A 13,789-nucleotide genomic window follows, 5' to 3' on the forward strand; every position below is an offset into this window, starting at 1 on the left:
GTAATCTTCCTCTTTAGAGACTTTAAAACAAAAAGAGAAACCTCTCTGTGAGATGACCTGGGATGAAAAGAGGGTAGCATAGACTTTTTGAGAGTGGATAAGTAAATGAATAAAATTGCATTAAATTATAAAATACTGATTTGTGGCCTGGAGCATATGTATATGATTAAATGTATATTTATATATAATATAATTAACACTTATTGAATATTTACTATGTGCCAAACATTGTATTAAGAACTTACAGGTCATACACACATATGTATATTCTCTATAAATTCCTGATAAAAGAGACATACTATTATTGTCATGACAAATGATGAAAATAAAGCTCAGATCTATTAATAGTTTGGCAAAGTTTACATAACTAGTCAGCAGCAATGCTGATATTTAAACCTAGTCTTATCTGAATCCAAAGTGCAAACTCATCCAACATGACCTATTGCCTCTTCAAGAAAAGTGTGAGCGAATACCAGGGTTTAAGGGGGAGAAGAATACTGTGCCTGGCACTGAAGAACTCAGTGAATTCAAGATACTACACTAGGTGTGGAGTCATGAATTGAAAACCATCCCTGCTCTATGAGAACTAACATTGTAGTGGGAGACTAAGACACGGGCACAGATATTTGAAATGTAACCCTGTGTGTGATTGAAGAAACCTTGAGAGGTACAGACAGGGCTAGGTGAGCCCAGAGAACAGAGAGCTAATAGCCCTTTGGGTGAATTGAAAAGTATCTCACATGGTACCTTAAAGGTGAGTACTATGCAAATGAGTAGTAAGGGAGAAGCATTGTTTGGAAAATGAGAAATAAATACAAATAATCAGGTAGGGAATAATAAAAAAATCAAAGGAAGAGTAAAGAGTCTAGTTTAACTGAAAAATAAATAGGCAGTAAGAAATTAGCCAGAAATAAAAGTATAGAAAGACCAGAAAGAAAGTGGGGGCCAAGACATGGAGAAGTATGGATGTAACTAACTAAACTTCTTTTCCTGAGTTATGAGAGACAGCTGAAGATTTGTAAAGTAGGGGTCTCCATATGGACCATCCAATCAGAATTGGAATTCAGGATGAAAGTAGGTAGCTCTCTGAGAACAGATGGATAAGAGAAATCCAGGAGAGAGGGGAGGAGATGGAGTTTTATAGCAGTAGTCCAGGTGATGTGTTTTTGCAGCTTTATCATAAAGGATATGCAGATGAAATATGTTTGCAAACTCACTCTGATGAATTCTTTCTAGATAAATCTGACCAAAGATCTTTGTAGAAACCTGGTGAGAGTTTTAGTATGAGTACAAAGTCTTTAGTTGTCCTACTTATTTTTCAAAAACTTTAGTTAACAACAAAAAAAGAGCTCTATATCATAGAGGAAGGCTGACAACTGCAAAGGGATCAGGATGATCTACAATGTATGCTAATAGGAATTATCAGCAGGAAATAGCAGCAGAGGAGAAGGATGATCTACACCAAAGTCAAATAAAACAGAAAGCAAAACAAAAAAGGAAAATCTTTAGTGTTGGAGGCATGCAAACTGCGAAATTGCTCTAGCATTGCTTCCCTGACATACTAACATTAAATGAAGCAATTTGACATTGTTGCATGTGAGACAAAAGATATTCTAAACAAACAAGCCCTAGAATGACAGATATACTATTCAGATTTTTATCTGTCAAAATCATGATGTGAAATACTTCCACATGACATTAAGGAAATTTTTGTCTATATATATATATATATATATATATATAGATATATATAGATATATATAGATATATATATATATAGACATATATATATTCCTTAAAAAACATGCACATGTGTGTATATATATATACACACATATATGTACATATACATGATTTTACATATATATATAAAACATTTATGCTGGAAATCGAGTTGGTCTAATGATTTGTTCATAGGATAGACCTATAGATGAGATTTTGATATAGTTTACTTTTATCTTTATTAATTTTTAACTTAGCACTAGATTACATCAGCAAATGTATTAAAGTGACTTAGAGACTTTACACATTTGTTACTATGGGTCTGACCAAACTTAGCAATGTTTCCTCCAATAGAATTTCTTTAATTTCGGGGTGTTCCCCTCATGGCTCAGCGGAAACTAATTTGACTAGCATCCATGAGGGCGCAGGTTCAATTCCTGGCCTCGCTCAGTAGGTTAAGGATCTGGCATTGCTTTGAGCTGTGATGTAGGTCATGGATGTGGCTCGGATCTAGCATTGCTGTGGCTGTGGTGTAGGCCAGTGGCTACAGTTCTGATTCGACCCTTGGCCTGAGAACCTCCATATGCCACGGGTGAGGCCCTAAAAAGACAAAAAAAAGAATTTCTTTAATTTGCTTACATTAGTTTTAGAGAAACCGATGTATAAACTTGAATCAACTGCAATTTTTTTCCTTCAGGATATCTCCTATCAAAACAAAGAGGCATGGACATATGATATCTCTGGCAATTATCTAGTTTTGCTTTATAGATACTTCTGAAGGTTGTCAGCACACTGAACTCCAGGAGATGAAAACCAGCTCTCCCTTGGTCCTGAAATGATCTGTAACTTATCTGGGAATATTTTAAGATGCCCAGTCATCTGGGAATTGAATGTTCTAGAGTGGATCATGGACACATGAATGTTCATGTTTGCTAATGCCAATGTCACTTGCCCAACTAACATACCTGAAATTTTTCCTTGCTTTTTGTTTTACTTTCCAATTTGTAAATGCAATTGGAGAAAAAAAAATTGGATATCTGCATATTGAGCATTTATTGTGTGCTTGCTTTAGAATCTATTGTGTTAACTTTCATGACAATTCTATAAGAACAATATAAATATCCTCATATTACAAATGTGGAAACAGTGATAAAGTATCTGTGGATTTTATACTTTATCACTGGCCCCCAGGCTTCACATACAGTTAACAGGAGGGCCATTGGCTGGAGTCTTTTCTACAAAGAGAACCCAATAATATGGTTTCCTGACCATACATATCAGCACTGCTTAAATAACTTCTTCACAGAATCCCTCCCACCAGTTCAGTACTTTTGGCTCCTGAAAGGTAGTCCAAATTTGTGGTGTTCCCCCTCAAGCACTCTAAATTGTTATTGACAACTGTCCTTTGAGGATCACACACTCATCAGTCCCCCATATCTGAATGATGCTCCCCCCCAATCCAAGCTCTTCCGAATTTGATGTTTATTCATCCCCCATCTGGCCTACATTTAACTTCTAACATGCTTTACTTGTGAGGCCACATGATAAATGAACCAAGTGATGAGATTTTAGTACTTTGATTTCATTGTCATCAAAAAGGTTTCATCTGTAATTACAGATACAATTTATTTTTCTTGGGTGCTGGGCATTGCTAGAGGACTCATGTGCAGGCTGACAAGTCATAATCTGGACTCCATGTAAAGAAATGCTTAATATGAAAACAATTAATATGAATAATGTATGAAAAAATTCATCTTTGATTTCTTCCTTATATTTTTGAAAACTGAGACTCTATATATTTTATTCATTTGAATTGCTATTGAACCAAATGCTGTTTTAAGTCTATTTTCTATTTTAAAGCTTAATAACCAGTAGATATTAATATCATAGTTAGTAACTTCTTTTCAAAACCGGTTGCCAATATTTTGTAGTCTAAGTGCTCCAGAAGAATGGCCCCCATCTGATGCAGTGTGTGTGAATTCATCTGCCATGGGCACAAGTCTTTTACCTGTCAATATGGCACAAATTTGTTACATTGCTGAGATTCACTAAAATGCCATGGGGATCAGTGGAATGCCAGGTCACACATGGGAAGCATATTTATTGAAGAGACATCCTCTGTGAATATAGGCAGTATATGGTTGGGGACAAATCATGGACTTTAGAATCAAAACATTTATATTTGAATCTTTCTTACTAAAACTTGCAAGCTGGGCAAACTCTATTTAACTTCTCTGAGCCCCAGTTTCCTCAACTAAAAAAAACCAATAACACCTCAAAAAAGCTGTTATAGGGACTGAAATAAAGGAAATTACTGTAGAGCACCTAACATGATGCCTTTTGTGCTGACATAAAAATAAAATTTATTAACAATTAAAAGTACTCACACCACTACAGCACTAAAGGTAAAGGACAATGGCTAAATCTGAGGACTCTGGTGAGGGAACAATGTTGAATATTTTCCATATGTCTGAAAATAAAACCTTTATGTAATATGACATTAAGGCTTTTTAAAAAAAATTAGGCTTCCTATTGTGTAAAGACTTACATCTAAAATTGGCTTGATGTTAAAGTCTTCCACAAAATAACCCTTGAAGATGAAAACAAGCCACAAACGTTCCCAGATTAAGTTTTGGAAACATTCTGATGTCAGATCTTTGCATGGTAATCATTAGCTTACATTCCCATAGAACATACTTTTCTCTACAACATCAACAAATCTAACAATAACATAAAAAAACACTTCCTGAATCTCCAGCCAAAAGATAAGTGCTTTGGGCTTTGAGGAAAACATGAATTATGAAGCATGTGTGGATCAAAATTTTTTATTTAAATGCACATATATCTTAAAAGCATTATCAAAAATATCATCTAATGTGAAATCAAGGCTGGCAAATAAGGAAGTTAATGGTATGTGTACCTTAGAAATTGTTTTGTGGTTTCATGACCCCAATGAATTTTTTTCAAGATACTTTGGCTGCTAATGAAGAAACATTACAAGTGGCCCCACTGAGTAGATACATATTGAAATCAGTACAAAATGCTGCCTAAGTGTAGTCTAACATTTCATGATTCAATTATGCAGTCTAGAAAGGCAGTTTTCTAGAATTATCTTTCTTTTTTCCTTGCAAGAGAAGCAAATAATCTAGTATTGAACATTAACCTGAGCATCTAAACTTTCCTTTAGGGTTGCTTTATTTAAAAACAAAACGAAAAACCCAAACTTATGTGACTTACTCTATCAATAGTTGTAGGCCATTTACAATATGAAAGAATTATAAGAGTTGATTTTACTTTATAAAAACTGATTAACCAAAGCCCTGTGGATTTCCTAACCATGCTGTGGTAAAATATAAGATTAGTGTAGCAATTCCTTCATCAAATGAATTTACTGTTAACATATTGAATTAGTGATCCTGTTAGACACTATTCCAAGATTACAAGGTAATTCTTTAAAACTGTGGGCATTCTTGCATTCTATGACTGTTAATTAGCCTTTCTCATCCTGCAGAAAGATTTTCATTAAGGATTACCATCAAAGATTTAATATTTCTAAAAATTGTGCTTTTCTTATAATTTTAAAACCTTATAGGCTTTAGGGCTTGTATGTCTTATTGCTCTTTTATTTTCATTCCAGCATCATAAAAGGGTCATTTTATTTTATCATATGCAAATATGTGCAGGTGTTCTAGCTGAATAGAAAATTATGTTTGACACCATAAAAGAGAATCCTTTAAAATATTTCTTGTCCCAGGGACCACTTTCTATTATTAATGTTCATTCTTGATGAAAAATTATCACATAGTTGTTAAAAGAGGAGTTTTAGAGCCAGACCCAGGGAATCTGGATCCTGTCTTTGGTACTCGCCAGCATCTTTCTGTGCCCCAAATTACTCATTTATAAAATAGGGTCAATAATAATAATAGGTTTACTAATAGTTATAAGTTTGTAATGAGAATTGAGTTATTGCTTTCATTGCTTAAAAGACTATCTGGTATATAGTAAGTATGTATAGATTTTGTTAAATAAAAGAAATAAATTCCATTGCCACATATGACTTCCATCATCTTTCCAATGTCAAAGTTTGTTCTACTTTTCTTATTTCTCTGGTATCACTTCACACTGTTTGCACAATTTTACTTTCTTCCTGTGCTAAGGGTCAACTATGCTCCTTGTGGAGATATGAATCCCTAGCTGTAGGAATGAAAATTTGGGGAATTATGGAGCTCCATGGTGGCTCAATGGGTTAAGGATCTGATGTTGTCACTACTGTGGCTCTGGCTTCTGCTGTGGCATAGGTTTGATCCCTGGCCCAGGGAACTTGTAGATGCTGCAGGTGCAGCCAAAAAAAAAGAAAAAAAAGATTTGGGGAATTACTGTCAAGCAATGGGTCCATTCCCCACCCTCACATATTCCACAACATTTGCCTAATACTATTGTTCTGAGCTACTTATTTCTCAATGAATATGAATATGTCAAGATCACAATATATATGGATTTAATGAAGTACAGTGGTAGCCAAATTAATGTCTATATTCATAATAAGACTGCCTTCAGAGTGTTTTCACAAGCAAAGTTATTGTTATTGAAAGTCATATAAAACCAGGAAAAAGATTCACCTCACAAATATACTAGTTTTATTTTGTTTCAAATGTTTGACAGATCATTATTTATTTTTAGACCTGCTACACTGAGAATTGTAACTTATAATAAGAAGGGACAGAGAAGGTGATTGGGTGGGGAAGAATTTATTATGCAAGGGGAAAAGATCAAGTCATTATAAAATGCTTCATTACCAAAAAAGTAAGAATTTCATACACACTGGCATGTGCAAAGCTGGTCAACAGCCATTTCTGAGTAGCTATTTCCCCTAGTACTACACAGATGCTAGGATGTTAGCTACAGTGAATGTTTGCGACCACATTGCTATCCCCTTCACATTAAAAACTGCTATGGGTCATTTGATTTGTTTTCCAAAGTTATTTCAAAGTCACGTTAATTTAAAAAAAAATCTAACTTGGAACTTCAGGACATGCATCGTAGGTGTGTACATAAATATTTTATATAGATTCTAATAAAAATGCTAAAGGAAGTGGACTTACAAGGATATTTCTTGTACAGAAATGGAAATTCTCATTGTGATTTTCTTTACTCAAAGAAGTTGACCTATTTTACAGTTCACGAGTTATTTTAATTAGTTGAATAGTTGGCCTTTACAGCTAAAAGCCATTCTGCTTTTATGGGACACCATTGTAATATTTGCCATTTAAAAAAAAATAAACCCTCCAAGTCACTATCTGTATCATGAATTTTAATTAATTGTTATCTGAATGGTTGAGTCAGGCATTATCAAAGAGTTTAAAGATTTCATTGGAGGAATAGAAATAATTTGATTTTCAGGTTGCACTTTAGTTTTAGTAGTTTCTATTTTCAGATTGTTGCTTTTGAAATCCCGCAAATGAGTACTAAATATCTTGCTAAATGTATTTCATAAGAAACTGTAAAAGCTTATTCATAAAACACATATTTTCTTTAAACTTTTCAGAGGCAAGCACAGTTTTTAATTACAAATGAGGTGGAAAACTCCCTATCTCTGTCATATTCATAGTAATACTACCCAGTGTAATCCACCGCTTTGTGGCACATCTTAATTTTCAACTGAAGTCTCAGGCAGTAAAGACAGTCAAAGCTGTCAGATACCTAAAAGATGTACCTAATAAAAGAGCCTGAAGGAAAAGGACTCACTATATAAGAAAAAACTGTGTCTCCAACAAGATTTTTTAAGGTTGTAAACAAACAAAAAATCAGTAATTGGTAGGAAATTAGTAGAGTTAATTATATTGCGCTCCATTTGGTTGAATACAATCAGGAGTAACTAGCTAGATAAAAAATATTGCCCATAGAGCAGAAACTTATAGAGGAAGAGTGTTAATAATAATGTATAATTTCATTTGACATATAGCTAACCTAGTCGTACCTCATTTGACCCTAGTAGTTCAAGTTTTTGGACGTTAAAAATACATGTTTTAGGAATTCTCGTCATGGCTCAGTGGTTAACTACTCTGACTAGGAACCATGAGGTTGCAGGTTCGATCCCTAGCCTCACTCAGTGGGTTAAGGATCTGGCATGGCTGTGAGCTGTGGTGTAGGTCGCAGGCACTGCTTGGATCTGGCCTTGCTGTGCCATAGGGCGGCAGCTACAGTTTCAATTAGACCCCTAGCCTGGGAACCTTCATATGCCTTGGGTGCAGCCCTAGAAAAGACAAATATATACATATTTGACTATATATATATATATATATATATATATATATATATATATATATGCATATTTTAAAATTTTATACTTTTCCTCAAAACTGCAATTCTGAAGACTACAGCTTTTTTTTTTTTTAATTTTCCCACTGTGCAGGTTATCCTTACATGTATACATTACAATTACATTTTTCCCCCAGCCTTTCTTCTGTTGCAACATGAGTATCTAGACAAAGTTCTCAATGCTATTCAGCAGGATCTCCTTGTAAAGCTATTCTAAGTTGTGTCTGATAAGCCCAAGCTCCCAATCCCTCCCACTCCCTCCCCCTCCCATCAGGCAGCCACAAGTCTCTTCTCCAAGTCCATGATTTTCTTTTCTGAGGAGATGTTCATTTGTGCTGGATGTTAGATTCCAGTTATAAGTGATATCATATGGTATTCGTCTTTGTCTTTCTGGCTCATTTCACTCAGGATGAGATTCTCTAGCTCCATCCATGTTGCTGCAAATGGCATGATGTCATTCTTTTTTATGGCTGAGTAGTATTCCATTGTGCATATATACCACTTCTTCCGAATCCAATCCTCTGTCCATGGACATTTGGGTTGTTTCCATGTCCTGGCTATTGTGAATAGTGCTGCAATGAACATGCGGGTGCATGTGTCTCTTTTAAGTAGAGTTTTGTCCGGATAGATGCCCAAGAGTGGGATTGTGGGGTCATATGGAAGTTCTATGGATAGATTTCTAAGGTATCTCCAAACGGTTCTCCATAGTGGCTGTACCAGTTTACATTCCCACCAACAGTGCAGGAGGGTTCCCTTTTCTCCACAGCCCCTCCAGCACTTGTTATTTGTGGATTTATTAATGAGGGCCATTCTGACTGGTGTGAGGTGATATCTCATGGTAGTTTTGATTTGCATTTCTCTTATAACCAGCGATGTTGAGCATTTTTTCATGTGTTTGTTGGCCATCTGTATATCTTCTTTGGAGAAATGTCTATTCAGGTCTTTTGCCCATTTGTCCATTGATTGATTGGCTTTTTTGCTGCTGGGTTGTATAAGTTGTTTATATATTCTAGAGATTAAGCCCTTGTCGGTTGCATCATTTGAAACTGTTTTCTCCCATTCTGAAAGTTGTCTTTTTGTTTTCTTTTGGGTTTCCTTGGCTGTGCAAAAGCTTTTCAGTTTGATGAGGTCCCATGGGTTTATTTTTGCTCTTATTTCTGTTGCTTTGGGAGACTGACCTGAGAAAACATTCCTGATGTTGATGTCCGAGAGTGTTTTGCCTATGTTTTCTTCTAGGAGTTTGATGGTGTCCTGTCTTACATTTAAGTCTTTCAGCCATTTGGAGTTTATTTTTGTGCCTGGTGTGAGGGTGTGTTCTAGTTTCCTTGCTTTGCATGCAGCTGTCCAGGTTTCCCAGCAATGCTTGCTGAATAGACTTTCTTTTTCCCATTTGATGTTCTTGCCTCCCTTGTCAAAGATTAATGGACCATAGGTGACAGGGCTTATTTCCGGGTTCTCTATTCTGCTCCATTGGTCTGTCGGTCTGTTTTGATACCAGTACCACGCTGTTTTGATGACTGTGGCTTTGTAGTATTTCTTGAAGTCTGGGAGAGTGATGCCTCCTGCTTGGTTTTTGTTTCTCAGGATTGCTTTGGCTATTCTGGGTCTTTTGTGGTTCCATATAAATGTTTGGATTGTTTGCTCTAGTTCTGTGAAAAATGTCCTGGGTAATTTGATAGGAATTGCATTGAATCTGTAGATTGCTTTGGGTAGGATGGCCATTTTTCCAATATTGATTTTCCCAACCCAGGAACATGGAATATCTTTCCATTTCTTTACATCTTCTTTGATTTCTTTGATTAAAGTTTTATAGTTCTCGGCATATAGGTCCTTTACCTCCTTGGTCAGGTGTATTCTGAGGTATTTGATTTTGTGAGGTGCAATTTTAAAAGGTATCGTATTTTTGTATTCCTTTTCTAATATTCCATTGCTGGTATACAGAAATGCAACTGACTTCTGAATGTTAATCTTATATCCTGCTACTTTGCTGAATTGATTAATCAGTTCAAGTAGTTTTGGGGTTGAGTCCTTAGGGTTTTCTGTGTATAGTATCATGTCATCTGCATACAGTGACAGTTTGATCTCTTCTCTTCCTATATGGATGCCTTTTATTTCTTTTGTTTGTCTAATTGCTGTGGCTAGGACTTCCAAAACGATGTCGAAGAGCAGTGGTGAGAGTGGGCATCCCTGTCTTGTTCCAGATTGGAGTGAGAAGGCTTTCAGTTTTTCCCCATTGAGGATTATATTTGCTGTGGGTTTGTCATAAATGGCTTTGATTATATTCAGGAATGTTCCCTCTACACCCACTTTGGCGAGGGTCTTGATCATGAATGGATGTTGGACTTTGTCAAATGCTTTTTCTGTGTCTATTGAGAGGATCATATGGTTTTTGACTTTTTTTGTTGTTAATGTGGTGTATGATGCTGATTGATTTGCGTATGTTGAACCATCCTTGTGAACCTGGGATGAACCCTACCTGGTCATGGTGTATAATTTTTTTGGTGTGTTGTTGGATTCGGTTGGCTAAGATTTTGAGAATTTTTGCATCTATATTCATCAAAGATATTGGGCGATAGTTTTCTTTTTTGGTGGTATCTCTGCCTGGTTTTGGAATGAGGGTGATGGTGGCATCATAGAATGTCTTTGGGAGTATTCCTTCTTCTTCAACCTTTTGAAAGAGTTTCAGGAGGATGGGCACCAATTCCTCTTTATATGTTTGATAGAATTCCCCTGTGAAGCCATCTGGTCCTGGACTTTTATTTGTCGGGAGTGATTTTATGACCTCTTCAATTTCATTTCTAGTGATCGGTCTGTTCAGTTGGTCTGTTTCTATTTGATTCAGTTTTGGCAGGCTGTAAGATTCTAGAAAATTGTCCATTTCTTCCAGATTGTCAAACTTGTTGCCGTATAGTTGTTCATAGTATTCTGTTATGGTTTTTTGTATTTTTGCTGTATCCGTTGTGATTTCTCCTTTTTCATTTCTAATTTTGGTTATTTGTGTTCTTTCTCGCCTTTTTTTAGTGAGTCTGGCCAGGGGTTTGTCCATTTTGTTTACCTTTTCAAAGAACCAGCTCTTGGTTTTATTAATTTTCTCTATTGTTTTTTGATTTCTTCTTTGATCTTTATAATTTCCTTCCTTCTGCTGACTTTAGGTATTTTTTGTTCTTCTTTTTCTAGTTTGTTTAAGTGGAGGGTTAAGATGTCCATTTGGGATCTTTCTTCTTTTTTGAGAAAGGCCTGTATTGCTATAAATTTCCCTCTGAGCACTGCTTTCGCAGCATCCCATAGGTTTTGAGAGGTTGTGTCTTCATTATCATTTGTCTCCAGGTAGTTTTTAATTTCCTTCTTGATTTCCTCATTGACCCATGGGTTTTTGAGTAGAATGTTGTTTAGTCTCCATGCAGTAGGTTTTTTCTCTTTCCTTTTCCCATGGTTGGTTTCTAATTTCATGGCATTGTGGTCAGAGAAGATAGTTGAGATAATTTCTATGCTCCTAAATTTGTCAAAGTTAGCTTTGTGTCCCAATATGTGATCGATTCTTGAGAATGTTCCATGCGCACTTGAGAAGAATGTGTATTCTGCTTTTTTTGGATGTAGTGTCCTGAAGATATCAATGAAGTCTAACTTTTCTATTGTTTCCTTTAGGCTCTCTGTTGCTTTATTGGTGTTCTGTCTAGAGGATCTGTCCATTGATGTGAGGGGGGTATTAAGGGCTCCTACTATGATTGTATGCTCATCAGTATCTCCCTTTATGTCTGTTAATATTTGTTGTATGTATCTGGGTGCTCCTGTATTTGGGGCATATATGTTGACGATAGTGACATCCTCTCCTTGGATGGATCCCTTAATCATTAAGTAGTGTCCTTCTTTGTCTTTCTTTACGTCTTTGGTTTTAAAGTCTATTTTGTCTGATATGAGCGTTGCGACTCCTGCTTTTCTGTCTTGTCTATTGGCGTGAAATATTTTTTCCCCACCCTTTCACTTTCAATCTATATGTATCTTTTGTCCTAAGGTGAGTTTCTTGTATTGTAGGCAGCATATTGAAGGTTTTTGCCTTTTTATCCACTCAGCCCCTCTGTGTCTTTTGATTGGGGCATTCAGTCCATTGACATTTAAGGTGATAATTGATAGATGATTATTTATTGCCATTTTGAACCTCGTGTTCCAGTTGATTCTATGGTTCTCCATTCTTCCTTTCTTTTTTTTTTTTTTTTGGTTGGATGGTCTCCTGTTATTATCTGCTTGAGTGTATTTTTTGTTCATTTTTTGCGAATGCAATATTTGGTTTTGGCTTGTGGTTGCCCTGTTTTTTAAGTATGCTAACCCCTTCCCATAATTGTGCGTTTTAGCCTGATGGTCCTGTAAGTTCAAACACTTCATTACTATATTAAAATTAAGAAGAGAAACATACAAACAAACAAACAAAAAGGGTCTATGTATTTCCTAACATCCCTTGCCCACAATTTATGGTTTTGATGACTCTTTTTTATTTTTTTCTTTTTAATTTTATTTTGTTTGAGGCCTGTTCATGATTAAATCTGTATGCTGGCTTATTTGAGTGACTGCTCTCTGATTGCGGTTTCCTCAGTCCTAGTTCTTCCTCTTCTTTTTTTTTTCCTTTTCTTTTTCTTCCCTTTCCTTCCTTTCTTTTTGGTTTAGAGAAGCCCTTTCAATATTTCCTTTAACCTGGGTTTTGTGTTGCAGTATTCTTTAAGTTTTTGTTTGTTGGAAAGAATTTTTATTTCCCCTTCTATTTTAAATGATATTCTTGCTGGATAGAGTATTCTAGGTTGCATATTTTTTCCTTTGAGCACTTTAAATATCTCTTGCCATTCCCTCCTGGCCTGTACTGTTTCTGTAGAGAAATCAGACGATAACCTTATGGGGGTTCCCTTGTAGGTAACATTCTGCTTTTCTCTGGCTCCCTTTAGGATCCTCTCTTTGTCACTAACTTTTGCCATTTTTATTATGATGTGTCTTGCTGTGGGTCTATTTGCGTTCAGTTTGTTTGGGGCCCTCTGTGCTTCTTGTATCTTGAACCCAGCATCCTTTAGATTTGGGAAGTTCCCAGCGATAATTTCTTCAAATATATTTTCCATCCCCTTATCTTTTTCTACTCCTTCTGGAATTCCTATGATGCATAGATTGGCCCACTTTATATTATCCCATAGGTCTCTTATATTGCTTTCCAGTTTTTTGATTCGGTTTTCTGTCTGTTGACCGGATTGAGTGATTTCCATTTTTCTATCTTCCATATCACTGATTCGTTCTTCTGCATTATTCATTCTGGTTTTTACTGCCCTTAGTTCCGTTTGCATCTCTGCAAATGAATGTTCTAGTTTTTCTTGGCTCCTCCTTATATTTTCTAGTTCCTTTCTGAGGGTGTCTGCATTACTGTTCCTATCTTCTCTGAATTCCTTCAGTATTTTCACTATTTCTCTTTTGAACTCCAGGTCTGTCAGACTGCAGAGATCTGTTTCATTGTTGACTGTTTTAGGTGAGTTCTCCTGTTGGTTTGACTGGGGGTGGTTTCTCTGCTTCTTCATCTTGCTTGTTGTTTTCTTTCTCCTGAGGGAGTTGTAGTCTCTGTTATCGGGCAGTGTTTGCCTTGTCACTGCTGTGGAATATTTCCTGAGGGCTGGCGTTGTTGGCCAGTCTTTTTTGAGGCAGTGTGGCTTTTCTGGAGTGTTGATGGGGCTGACAGTGTCTCTTTGAAGCAAAGGAGGACTTCCTGAGGGCAGACAGGACT

Source organism: Phacochoerus africanus, chromosome X, assembly GCF_016906955.1.
Source record: "Phacochoerus africanus isolate WHEZ1 chromosome X, ROS_Pafr_v1, whole genome shotgun sequence".
Taxonomy (NCBI): domain Eukaryota; kingdom Metazoa; phylum Chordata; class Mammalia; order Artiodactyla; family Suidae; genus Phacochoerus; species Phacochoerus africanus.